Here is a 12,942-nt window from a genome sequence, read left to right as displayed (position 1 = left end):
TCTGCGAAGGGTCGGTAAAGGAAATTTGGCCAATTTTTGGAACAAATTTTTTATTCCGACCCCTCGCAGAAAAAATTACAAAAATTTCCTTTAAATCGCAAGTTTTCCTGAGTAGCCGGCCTTCGGCCGGGGATTTAAGACTTTCTCCTATGCACAGGAGCGAATTTCGGCTACGCAAACAAACTTTTTTTAAATCGCAAATTTTTTCCCAAGTAAACAATGGCATTTTCGGAACTTCGGCATGAAAAGCACTATCTATTGTAATTTTTTTATAATTTTCTGCGGTGGGTCGGTAAAGGAAAGATATGCCAAAAGCATGCATTTTTGTTATTAAAACAATCGGGTATGTGATGAAAACCGAATCGACTCGATTTGCAGAATCGAAATGGTATATAATCGGAGTGCCGTTGATGATATATATAGTTTTGCTTCCCAAAAGCCCCTTACTTGAATAATATTAAAATCCATTTTCAATTTCATTAAAATATTCACCAAAATTAGAGATATACGATTTCGATTTTTGGCAAAACGAGTCGAATCGTTTTCCATCACATACCCGAATATTTTTATTTTTTTGCCTTTTTAGGACGAAGGTCATTATTTGTGAGGTTTTTAATTAATTTAATTAATGGAGCTGTATGACCTAAGTAGATTATATTGTAGATATATCAATATTTCTGTTTTTTTTTTTGATCATAGATATTTTTTATTTATAGATGTTAATATTTTTATTATATTTAAGTGTTTTTAGTGTATTTTAAAGTAAAACGTTTTCATAAAAATATAATACCGCCTGCAAAATAAAAAGTGATTCCATTCCGATTTTTTCCGTTTTCTGAAGAAACTAAATACGGAATCAATTCCACCTTCTATCGGAATTCGTTCCTGTGGCATGCCTGAAATTTTGGTCTAAAGAAATTGATTGATGGTTTTTGTATTTTATTTTCTTCCAATATTTCAATTGGCCATAATCTTCAGGAAACTACACATTGCAAATATTTTTGCAAAATACCTAAACCTTATTGTTAACATTTTTAGAAAACTCAATCTTTAGTACTAGAAAAATCGAAGTTGTTGTCGATGTCAATGAGATGCATTGGATGACACCATTTATAGAAAGATAGCAGAAGTAGTACAAAGACGTATTTCTGTTATTAAATTCAATAAAAATACGGCATACCGTTTTTGTATCTTCCAAAATCATCAAAAAACTCCGTGTCTCCTTCCTTCGGTTTGCATAAAATGTACTAAAATACAAAACTAATCGAAATGGAGAATCCTGCTAAAATGAATCACTGTGACAATATTTTGCATGCGCTAAGATTCACAATATAAATATATAAAAATGTAAACAGTAACCAACGGTTATAGTCGGCCCCTAAACATTTCCACATGTTTAGGGTTATGAATTCTGTGGCTTTTTGGACGTATGAACTTGCCGATAAAAATAGCGAAGATTTTGGCTTTTACCTAACGATTGTGGACTTTTTAATAATAAATTTGATAGGTGTTAAAGCGGCGTAAATGTGTTGAAACTGAAAAAATGGACCGACATCGATCATTTTGAAAATTGATCTTATTTTGGGAGTCACTCCTTTCGATTATTATTACGCCTAGTCAGTCACATTAGGAATACGAGGTTTTGGACCATAATATCAGTAAGCATGGACTGCTCACGAAAAAGCATAATATCGCTGTAAACAGGACCACAGAGTAACAATTTCCATTGGACCCTCAAACAGTCCTTAAACTGCATTAATGCGAAAATGCTGAACTTTTGTGAGGAAATTCCCGAAGTAGTACAAGTACAAAATACTGCAAAATTATTCCAAACGTTCCGAGACATGTCCTTAAACTGCATTTTTGCGAAAATTTTTAAAATTGGAGTGTACGGAACGAATTGAATACTCTACCAGCTGACGGAAAAAATCTGAAATTTTTTTTTAAAATGTAAGTTTTTTCTAAATTGCCGGCCTTCGACCGGGGATTTACGACTATCTCCTATGGACAGGAGCCAATTTAGGGCACGAAAACAAAATTTTTTTAATTTAAATTTTTTTCTTACTTTAACAAGGGAATTTTCGGAACTTCAGGGGCCCATATCTCGGGAAGTATGGACTTCCCCCCAACAAACTTTACATTTTTGTAATCAGGACGTAAAGATCTACCTGTGGTAAACATTTCAGATATTTCCGCCAGCTGGTAGAGTATTCCATTTATGCCCTAAATCAACCTCTGCGATTATCACCAAAATTAGTAGGTGGTTTCTTCCACATTAAAACTCCCATTTTCAAGAAAAATTGGATCAAAATCGCAACCTGTAGCAGCATTATAAAGTTTTGTTGGATAGACGGACAGACACACAAAGCCAGATCGCCTCAGCTCATCGAAACATTCATTTTTGGCACTTGGAGCTTCAAGAGGTAAAAAAACGTCTGCTCCAAAAATGGTGGAGATAGGCCCACGTTTTGATATAAGTCACATATAACGGTACCTTCCGATTTAAAGTACATTAGCTAAAGTTTTTTGAACGAATTAGCTGAAAATTTGACATTTGAGATTTTGAATGACCAAAAAACTTCTCCACTAACAATTGTCAAGATATGTAGGTGCACGTTTTGATATATCCCCCATATAACGGTACCTCCCGATTTAAAGCCAAATTTTCTAACCGAATTAGCTGATATTTGTCATTTGCGTTTTCCAAATGACCAAAAAACTTCTCATCTAAAATTTTCGAAGATAGCTCCACGTTTGGGTATAGCCTTCATATAATAGTACGTTTATTTATAACCTGTTTTAACAAACCCACTGGATTTCAAATGTCAATTCCTTTGCGTACACGTCAAATAAATCCTAAATAACAGGAAACTATTCCATTTTAGATCAGAATATTTTATGGTGTTTAATGTTTTTACAAGTTTTTAGCTCAGCTCATATCGTGGAACGTGTAAATTTCCCGCCAAAACAAACCATGTCATTGCAATTTAATTTTTTTTAACAATTTTAGGTGTACATTAGTGTAGTTTGCTAATTGAATTAATATCACTACCTATCTGTTCAAAGTAAAGTCTAAAATTATAAGTGTGAGATGAGAATATTTTAAAAATTATAAAAGTGAAGTCATATGCACAATGTTTGCAAAATTAGTAATGTACATGGATGAAGATATATACGAAAGTTGTACTAAACGTACTCTAATAGTATGTTTATATTCGCGAAATCTAATCGATTTCAACAGTCAATTCCACTGCTTAAACGTCAAATTAAATTCAATGGATTTCAGATGTGTTTTCATTTGACGTAAACGCAAAGAAATTGACAGTTGAATTCCTCTTGATTTCGCAAATGTAAACGTACTATAAACAGTGTTAGACTATACACTAATAACATGTTTAAGAGCATTATCTCGTTTTATTTGACATATATTGCATGAAAATGACAACATAAATCGAATGGATTTGCAAAATCCACCATAGTCTATACCTACTATTATAGTTCCTCGATTTTTTGGGAAAATCTCACAATTTTAAGAAACTAGTGTACACGGTTTTAGGTGTTCTGCAATTTTGCTTTGTTGCAATATTCGTATGAAACAAACAGGCCGTTTTATTTTACGTTTTCTTTTACTTTCATTTCAAAATTTCAGTGAAATTACTCTTAGTGTGGCCCGGGACTAACACAGAAAGTACATTTTCAATAATTGCCTTTCCTTTACTAATAAATTAACCCACTTAGCGCCGAGAATTTTTTTGCGAGAAAACTTAAAATTTTTTATGAAAATTATATTTTTGAGATTTTTTAAGCATTTTTTAAAAAATAACTTTTTTCTCTAAAACGTATAGTTTTCCTGCAATCGGGCCTTTTAAAAGTTCCAAAAACTTTGGAGGGTAATATAGGTGTATCCTTTCATGCTAATCCCTTGGTTTTTGATTGAGAATATACTCTTACTATTTTCCTAACAAATCCCTGACTTTATATGATTCTAACATTTATAATTAAATATTTATCGCATATTTAAATTTTTCATCAAAAGTCGAAAATTACAAAAAAGTCGATTTTTTTGAATAGCTTGGATTTTTGGTCAATTGCGTGGAAATGCGTTTGTCAAATGAAGCGTTATCAGCGTGAAATTACAGATAACAGACAATACTATAACAAAATGCAAAAAATCCCACAAAAATATTCGGAAAAACCAGAGTTTTACCTCAATTTTTGCAACCATTTTTTGTGGCGTTTAAACGACCAGTGGCTTTATGTGGGTTAAAAAATCGCCAAATTGGCATCACTGCTACCAAACCCCAAAGTGCTATGCTAAACAACACACACACAATATACATATACGCACAAACACATGCTGAAAATCATACAAAAGAGCACAGCCACTGTAGGTGTGTGTGAATGTGATTGGTGCCTGTGTAAATCGTGTGTAGTGAAATGGAAATTTGACAACATTGCTTGCCTGGCTGCCTCTTTGGCTATGGCATTGTCAGTTGAGTTAATCTCACCACAGCTAAAAAAGACGTTTGCCAACACTGGTTTCTTTTTTCTTTTACTTTTATTTCTTGTTTTAATGGAGGAAGAAGACTTACATTTTTTTCAGTTCAAGAATAAAAAGAATTAAATCCTTTAAATATTGGCGTTAGCAGCAAAGATATAATCCAAGAAAAATCACAGTTATTTCAGATGGGCAGAGGTGATGAGAGACAGTTAATCCTTTTTTTTAGTCAACGCACTTTAAAATATTATACAAGTTGAGATAGTGGTTGGTTGCTTGGTATCCTTGTTTTATTTTCTCTTCGTTTTTTAATTTAGTTTAAAGCATTAAAAATTGCACTCATATAAAGAATGTTGTTGTTGATTTGGTTTATTGTAAAAAACCAAAAACAAAAAAATATCACAATTATTTGCAAGTTGTTATCCTTTAATTAAAATTTAAACATGTGCTGCTGCAGTTATCCTCTTTTTAGGCTTGCACTTTTACATTCAACAAAATTGAATTTCTTTTTCTATTTGACAATTCTCCGTTTTCTTTCTTTGTCAGTAGTGAATCACCAGCTTTTAGTACACAGTTGACGTTTTTATTTTTTCTTCTTTGTCTCAGCTAAAACTTGAATTTTTTAAAGCAAATACTTTTTTAAATTATTCTACTTTTTTGTAATTTTATTTCAAGGGAAAATATTTTTTTGCCACTTTTTCTTTTTTATTCTTCTTTTTTCAGATGACAAATTCAGGTTTTTTTCTACGTTTTAATTTTTTCAAAGGTTTCTCCAAACACACAAATTTTTGTTGGTCACTTTTTTATGTGTGGATTTTTGTAATTTAACCAGTAATTTATTTCTTCTTTTTTTGGTTTCTATTCCACCAAAAATTTCTTCTCTATACAATTTCCTTGTGTATTATATTTCTTGTTTTCACACACTATGATTTTTTTGTTATTTCTTTGTTTCCTATTCACATGAAAAAACACCCATGGAGGAAAAATCTGATTTTTTTTGTATGGTATTTCACTTTTTTCACTTCTATTCTCACACACAGTAGTAGTAGTTGTTGTTGTGGATATTTGCCAATGCAAGTTATGACGTGGATTTGATCCTCCAATATGTGAAGTCTCCAAGCACTCGATTACGACTAAATGGCAGAAATCATATGAAATGTTGTTGGCTGCTTGGCATAGCGTTGAAATAATCCAACACCACCACACAATGGCACACACAGATGGGGAAGGAGAAGGTGTGTGGTGAAAATACAGCACGTCAAGCACAAAGAAACCATAAAATTCAACACACCACCAATAGACGCAATAAGAAAAAACAGATTCAACACAAAAGATTTCCGTAACATATTGTGTGGTGAGTGAGAGCGTGTGGTAAAAATATAGCATAAACAATTAATTGAGTTTTATCTTTGTTGTATTTTCAAAAAGGAAAAAACAAACCACATCACAGTGGAGTGGGAAAAAACTCAATTTATTTCGACGACAACAACAACAAAAGCCAACTGTGACTGACAATCCAACCAACCTTTGATCATCTGTGTGGAATGGAGAGGGGTTTTTGTTTTCATAATGCCATTGTGTGTTGAATTTGTTTTGTTTTTCTTCTCTGCTTCGTTTCTTCGACTCAAAACCAAGCAGCATTAAGTTTTTTGGTTTTGTTTGTGTTTTTTGTTGTTTTTGCGTTGCGTCTTTTCCATGATTTTTTTCTTATGGGAAGGTATGCTACACTTGATGGACTCAACATTTTGATAATGGTGAAAGTTTGAATTGTTTCATTATTTACTGCTGCTGGTTGGGTTGGTTGGTTTGGCTTGCCACAAATACCATACAAAATTACCAGTAAGCCAGACAAAATTATGATATGTACGTACATTGCAATTTTTTGGTCTGTTCCAGTACTGCAAGAATCTACTAAAAAATATCGTAGTAAAAAGTAGTAGCTTCTTGCAGGTTCTGGAACAGAGCATTTATGTTTGATAAAAATGTATGTACAGTGAGTGTCAAAAATATTCGGTTTTCAATTTCACCATAATAACACCTCAGTATTTTAGAAGTCCATGCCCAATATCCAAAAAACTAAATACTTAAAAAAAATGTTGGTCCTGTGGCAATTGAAAAATGTATGTAACATGGATCCATGGCAACCCTATAAGCGAGAATAGCAAAGAAAACGTTGTTAACACTGTTTTCTATGCGCCAAAAATATTCGGTTTTTGTAACTTTTGTTAAATATTTTGCCAAAAAACAGGTCATTATCGAACTTTGTTTTCATTTCATAGTATTTTTTTTTTAAAGTGGTTTGTGCGGATCCTTTTTTTATAAAAAAATGGAATGAATATTATTTTAGACATTAATAGGCAAAAGTTAATTCATTCTCACTACAGGAAATCATTTTTGATGAAAAATGTCAAAAAGTCATAACCCTAATATACATACATATGTATGTACATATGTACGTTGGGCCTAATTATTCCACTGACAACATTCGGACCACTACCGATCGTCCTGACTGGCTTTAACATGGTAACACCCGTTGGAGTTGCCTTTAACAGCTGTTAAAGGTAGTGAGCAAACATAAGAACGTTAATACGTGGGCGCCGGCTTAATAACTCTCCCCCAGAAAAAATAGCCTACTATTGCAAAAAGAAAAAAACTCTAAAGTTGATGACCTCGCAAAGTTTTTAAGGACCATGATCTGCGAATCTGCATTTGGAATGTTCGCAATCTTTATAGAGAAGTTGCAGTTTACGCATTGGCAGATGTACTTGAAAAGTACAAGCATCTCGATAATCATAAGGGCACCTGGCTATCTCCAGATCAAAGAAAAAGAAACTAAATTGATCACATTGTGATGGATGGAAGACATTCATCGAGCGTGTTGGAAGCACGATTGTTCCGAGGAACGAACAGATTTCGACGACTACCTTGTTGCTGCAAAGGTACGTACCCGTCTAAGCGTTACAGATAAAACACAAATAGATACAACGCGGAAGTTGGACATCGGTAAGCTGCAATCACAACAGATAGAGTTGGGCAATCTCGTTCCTTTTGCGGTTCGATCTTTTCCGTTCCGTTCCGCAAAAGGAACTAGATCGTTCAGTTAGTTCCTTTTAGTACCAACCTTATATGTATAACCACACTCTTACTCGTTCACTCTGTTCATATCGTTCGTGCTTCTTCATCAGTAGTGGAATTCTGCAACTCATTTTTCGAGTTACCGACAAATATCGGTAAAATTAAAATGCTTATAATTTCGGTAATTAACGAACATTTTCGGTAAGTTAACAACCAAAATAAAGCTGTTGCTAAATTCTACCGATAGCAACAATGCAGTCAACTTTTATTGATACCTTTCATTCACAATTTTGCGTTTTAATGTTACCGATTTTTGTCGGTAACTCAAAAAATGAGTTACAGAATTCCACTACAGATTTCAAATATTTGAAACAAATTTACAAAAGTTTTGCTAATTAAAAATACTTCAATTGCCTTTTTTAACCCAGATATGCCCAGCGTCCTATATATAGGACACACAAAATTCTTGGTAATTTGATATGTTATGTTTATCAAAGTACCGTTTATTTTGGTGATATACTCAGTACACATCTGTAGCTTTTGGGATATTATGTGATTCTATTATTTTGAGCTATTATTTTTGAGTTTTGAGGTCTAGTTCATCGAAGTTGCCACCTATCGCTTAGTTTTTACAATGATTTGCGTTATGGCCGATTAATTATTGGGTAATTTTATAACGAAAACATACACGATGTGGAGCCTACTACGAAAAAACGTTAACTAGATGCCGAAAAGGTGTCTTTGGACTATATGTCAAATGTTTTGTGTCCCATAACTCCCAGTTATAAGATAAAACCCTGTGTCCAAAAGTGGCCTCAAAAACCACTTTTTTCAAAAAAATTTTAAAAAACATATAAACATACTGTTATTATTTCACATTTTCTTCCAAAATAATATAAAAATATTTTTAAATTATCACGATCAAGCAATGGGCATATCTGGGTTAATTCGGCAAAGATCAGTTTAGTAAGAAATGAAAAACGAAATGACACTATGAGATTTCTTATTCACTAATAAAAGACAGGGAGAGAGAGAGACAACTGATGTTAAATGAACTGATGGAACTAACTGAAAGAGAAGAGCAAAAAGAATGGGCGAAAAACGAACGAGGGAGCAAAAGGAACTAGCTGAACCGGATAGTCGGACCTATTACAGGTCGTTCCTTTTGTGGAGTTGTTCCTTTGAACTAGTTCGTTCCGGAACGACAGAACTCTACCACAGCATATTCCACTCAACTGGCCCAATTGCTTTATGAAAGCACTCCTCATCCCGATAACATATCAGCAAAATGGCAAAATATTGTCCACTCCATGCAAACAGCCGCAAAGTCTATCGGGTATGTTCTGGGACACACTTCACCTCTCACTTCACGCCTCAAGCATTTCCATCACATCATTTTATGGACGGACTAAGGAGTACTCTTCTTTTTAAGTACCCTAATGATTCTTAGCCCCAAGAAATTCGCAAAAAATAGGAGTAAACAGAGTGAACAAAATGCTTGAGACGTGAAGTGAGGGGTGAAGTGTGTCGCAGAACATACCTGGATACTAGAGACCTTCACCAATAAACCCATGGTATGACCAGAAGAGTCGTGCTGCCACCGAAGAGAAAAATGCGGCATATAGGGCTACTCTACAATCAGTAGGAACTCGTAGCACACAAGAGTGGTATCGGGAAAAAACGTCTTTTCCACAGGAAAAAGAGAAATAGAAAAGCGGGAGTGTGAAAAAATCGAGATGTACATGAGCCAGAATGAAGTCCGAAAGTTCTACTAAAGAGTGAAATATCAAACCAATGGCTTTGGTGCAGGCACGTCATCCTGTAGAGACCAGCAAGGTAATTTGGTAACTTATACAAATAGTGTGCTCATGACAGCAATAAACTGAGTCTGAAGAATAATAATGCAGCAGGAGCCGATGGCCTACCAACCGAGCTGTTCCATGAAATAATTGGACCCTATCGGTGCTTTAGACCGTGCAAATCCTCCATTGATCAGATATTTACCAAGAAATGCAGATCGACAACTACCATATTTTTGTCGATTATAAAGCAGCCCTATACGTTTAAAGGTATTTCAAGCCATGTCTGATTTTGGTATCCCCGCAAAGCTCATTCCACTCTTTAAGATAAAATTAACTTATCCGTCCTCAGTTAAAATATGAAAGAATCGCTCCGAAGAGTTTAGTCTCACGGTACTTGAAGGAATGGACCGACATAGTCTATCACGGAACTGATAGGATTTTTAGAACCATTTAGGATTTTTAGAACCTTTGAGTGTCACTATGTCAGAAAGCATGGACTTCTACGAAAATTTCAAAACATTTCTCGAACAGCACTTAGCGATACTTTTGTGAGGTTTCATAAGTGGTTGTCCGATAAAGTCCATCTAGGAAGTGCATAGATGTACGTTTAGAAGAAATTTAATGATTTTCGCAAGATAACGTGATCCACACTTTTTGTTGTTGTATCAGCTATTTCTCCCATATTCGTCCCTATTTTTATAAGTTTGGTTCAGCTTCTAACTCCAAGTTAAAAAATTACGCCACCTGAATAGGATTTGTTCTAAATCAAATGTGAGTTAGGTGAGTTGGTTTAACTGGACAGATTTTCTACATTACGCCATCTATTCGCTAAGACGTATTTGAACGTGATCGCCTGCATGGTTAGGAGCGGATCCCATCTACACTCCTGCCTTTTTTGGGTCATGCACGAAATGCAACTCAATATTCGAGCCGAAGCTCTCCCCGGACAATTTAGCCCTCGGAACAAGAAATTAACACGGACAGCACAGTATGCCAACAAGGACCGCGGAAACGAACAACACACTACCCTCACGAGTGACTGGCACGACATCCACATCAAACACGGCCCCGCACCAACACCAACACACCCAACTGTAGAGATGGCTATGTGGAGCGATTACCTCGTATCAAAAACTTGATGCGCAAAACTACCCAGTGGGAAAATGGAAGCAATGGTAAACGAGAAGGTAATGCAGAAACACTATGGTTTATTGATTCCACAATACGTTATTGTTAACACGGAACATGTCCTAGGAAAATAATGCATTCTTATCTAGAGTCCAGAAGAAATGAATCTGTAATCTACGAATTGTCTGTGTACTGATTCCATTACCATTGGATTTGGGAATATAGTGGGTAATCAATGTGCAATTTTTTGGTCATTTGCATTCCTTTCTCGATTACAAAGGTAATACATTCCCCATTTTCCCACTGGGTAAAGTTAATCTTGTGAACCTCAAGTAAGAGCAGCCCTCTCAACCGGGATAGAAGACAGTGCTTCAATCGCTCACTTCTCTAAATTAAAACTGATAAAACCAAAAAGCCATCGACAAAAAATGGCGAACTGGGGACGAAACAGGGCTGTCGAATACGGAAAATGGAACATAAAAAGCACAAATGAAAAGAAAACGAACTATTTGACGAAATAAAGAAGACAAATGCTAAATACCTAGCCATAACTGAAACAAAGAAAAATGGATGTGGTTGGGAAATTATAAAAGAATGTTTCATACTTCTTTATTCCGGAGTGCCTGAAACGGAAAGAGCAACGTTGGCTTCGTTGTCCACAAGGCATGACAAATCGATTTTTGATTAAATAATAATAAGAACGAACCAACTGCCTAGTTGCCGAAACTCCAGGGTGAAACGAGGGCCAGAAATAAGTAGCGACCACTACCTGGTAGTTCTGACCAGAGCTCCTCTGAAGGTAACCCGACAAAGAAATCTGCGAACTAAAATTAAAATATCGAAATTAAAATCCAGAGCGGTCCAAGAAGAATATCACCGAAAAGTAGTAGAAAAGGCAAATGAACCTAGATTACCAAATATACATACATAAATGAGAATGTTCACACACTATGGATCAATTTCAAAACCATATTCTAGTTTGCGAAGAAAGGAAGTGCAGGGGATGAAACGTTAAAGCAATGAAATAGTGGAATGATAATATTAAAATTGAAGTGAGAGAAAAGAAAATAAGATTGAAAGCTTAACTCAACGAAAGAACGCCAGCAAAATACAATCACTATAAGGAACAAAGAATAAAAGCAAAGGATGTTGTGCGCTAACCTAAATCTGAATCATGGGAGTAATTTGGAAACTTCATGAAAAAAACTCAGAAGTCCTAAAGTGTGTCAGATTAAATTTATTTGCAATGCAGAAGGTGAGCTTTTGAAGGACGACCAGATGATAATGACACGTTGGCGAGAATATTTCAATGAGCTGCTAAATGATGACAGCGAGCCGATTACAGAACAAACAACAATTCCCCAATTGGATGAAGATGGAACAAATCAAATAACAATGCAAAAAATTACCCAGATATTACAAAAAAATGAAAATGGGAAAGGCAGTAGGACATGGTTATATAGTTCCGGAACTTTTCAAATTTATGGTTGAGATAGGTAAAGAAATGTTTCTGGCCGTAATAAATACACCATAAACTACGGCCACGATACCCAATGCCTGGCAGGTAGCCATAATTAACCCGATATTCAAAAACGGCGAGAATCTACTGTGTCAGAACCATAGAGAAATATCCATCCCTCCTAGCAGTGGCTGGAAAAATCTACTCCAGTATTTTAACTAATAGACTCAGGAATAAAATCGAAGACGAACTGGAACCTGTGAAATATCAATGAGAGGCAAGACCGGCAGGTACAAGAAGCAGAGGAAGAAGAAGAAAAACACGGATGGCTACAGATAACGAAATACTAACCTAACGAAATATAGAGCCCAGAAGGTCAAATCCGTGGCTCAAGCCTTGACGAAATTGAGAAATCTTTGCAAAAACCTCTACACTGCAAGGTAAAAGAGGTCCGGAATAAGTAAATTTGGGTAACTATGTGTGACCAAACTCTATGTGTCCATCGGTATTTGCCGCCGTTTTGTTTATTTCTAACCGGTCCTAATATTTCCTTCTCACGAAACCAAAACCATAAAAATTCGACGCATAATTAGAACAAACATTAAAAAACCATAACAAACCACATTGTACCCAGCGAGGTATTTAACAATTTGGGAAGACAATATTCATTTCAGTGGTCACAGCGGCAACGTAACAAAATATTGGCCCATTTATTTGACACTGGAAGACAATTTTAATGTTTTCTTTGTCGGATTCTTTTTTAAGTAAACTAAAATAAGGAAACATTATTCAATTCAATTGTGTTCCAAAATTTAAATGAGCCAAAAACATGTTTGGAATTAAAAAAGAAAAACAAAAGGAGAGACAATCTCATCCAACAACCAACATTACCGAGGAATGGGTCATTATCAGAGATGACCTCAATTAAAACAGGAAAATACAACAAAAAAATGTAAGCTACGACCACGACTACGACGTTG

General features: G+C 35.1%; 1 protein-coding gene across 1 annotated transcript in view; it reads right to left on the bottom strand.

Annotated features, from left to right (window-relative positions):
• Positions 1-6,008, bottom strand: part of drn (zinc finger AN1-type doctor no) — a 115,854-nt gene extending 109,846 nt beyond the window's left edge. The window contains exon 1 of the mRNA XM_073960875.1: positions 4,593-6,008. The gene's annotated coding sequence lies outside the window, so the exon portion shown is untranslated. The remainder of the gene's footprint in view (positions 1-4,592) is intronic.
• Positions 6,009-12,942: the final 6,934 nt, after the last annotated feature.

The sequence above is a fragment of the Musca autumnalis genome, unplaced genomic scaffold (assembly GCF_047663935.1).
Source record: "Musca autumnalis isolate F117 unplaced genomic scaffold, ASM4766393v1 scaffold_1, whole genome shotgun sequence".
Lineage (NCBI taxonomy): Eukaryota > Metazoa > Arthropoda > Insecta > Diptera > Muscidae > Musca > Musca autumnalis.
This window is presented reverse-complemented; position numbering and strand designations above follow the sequence as displayed.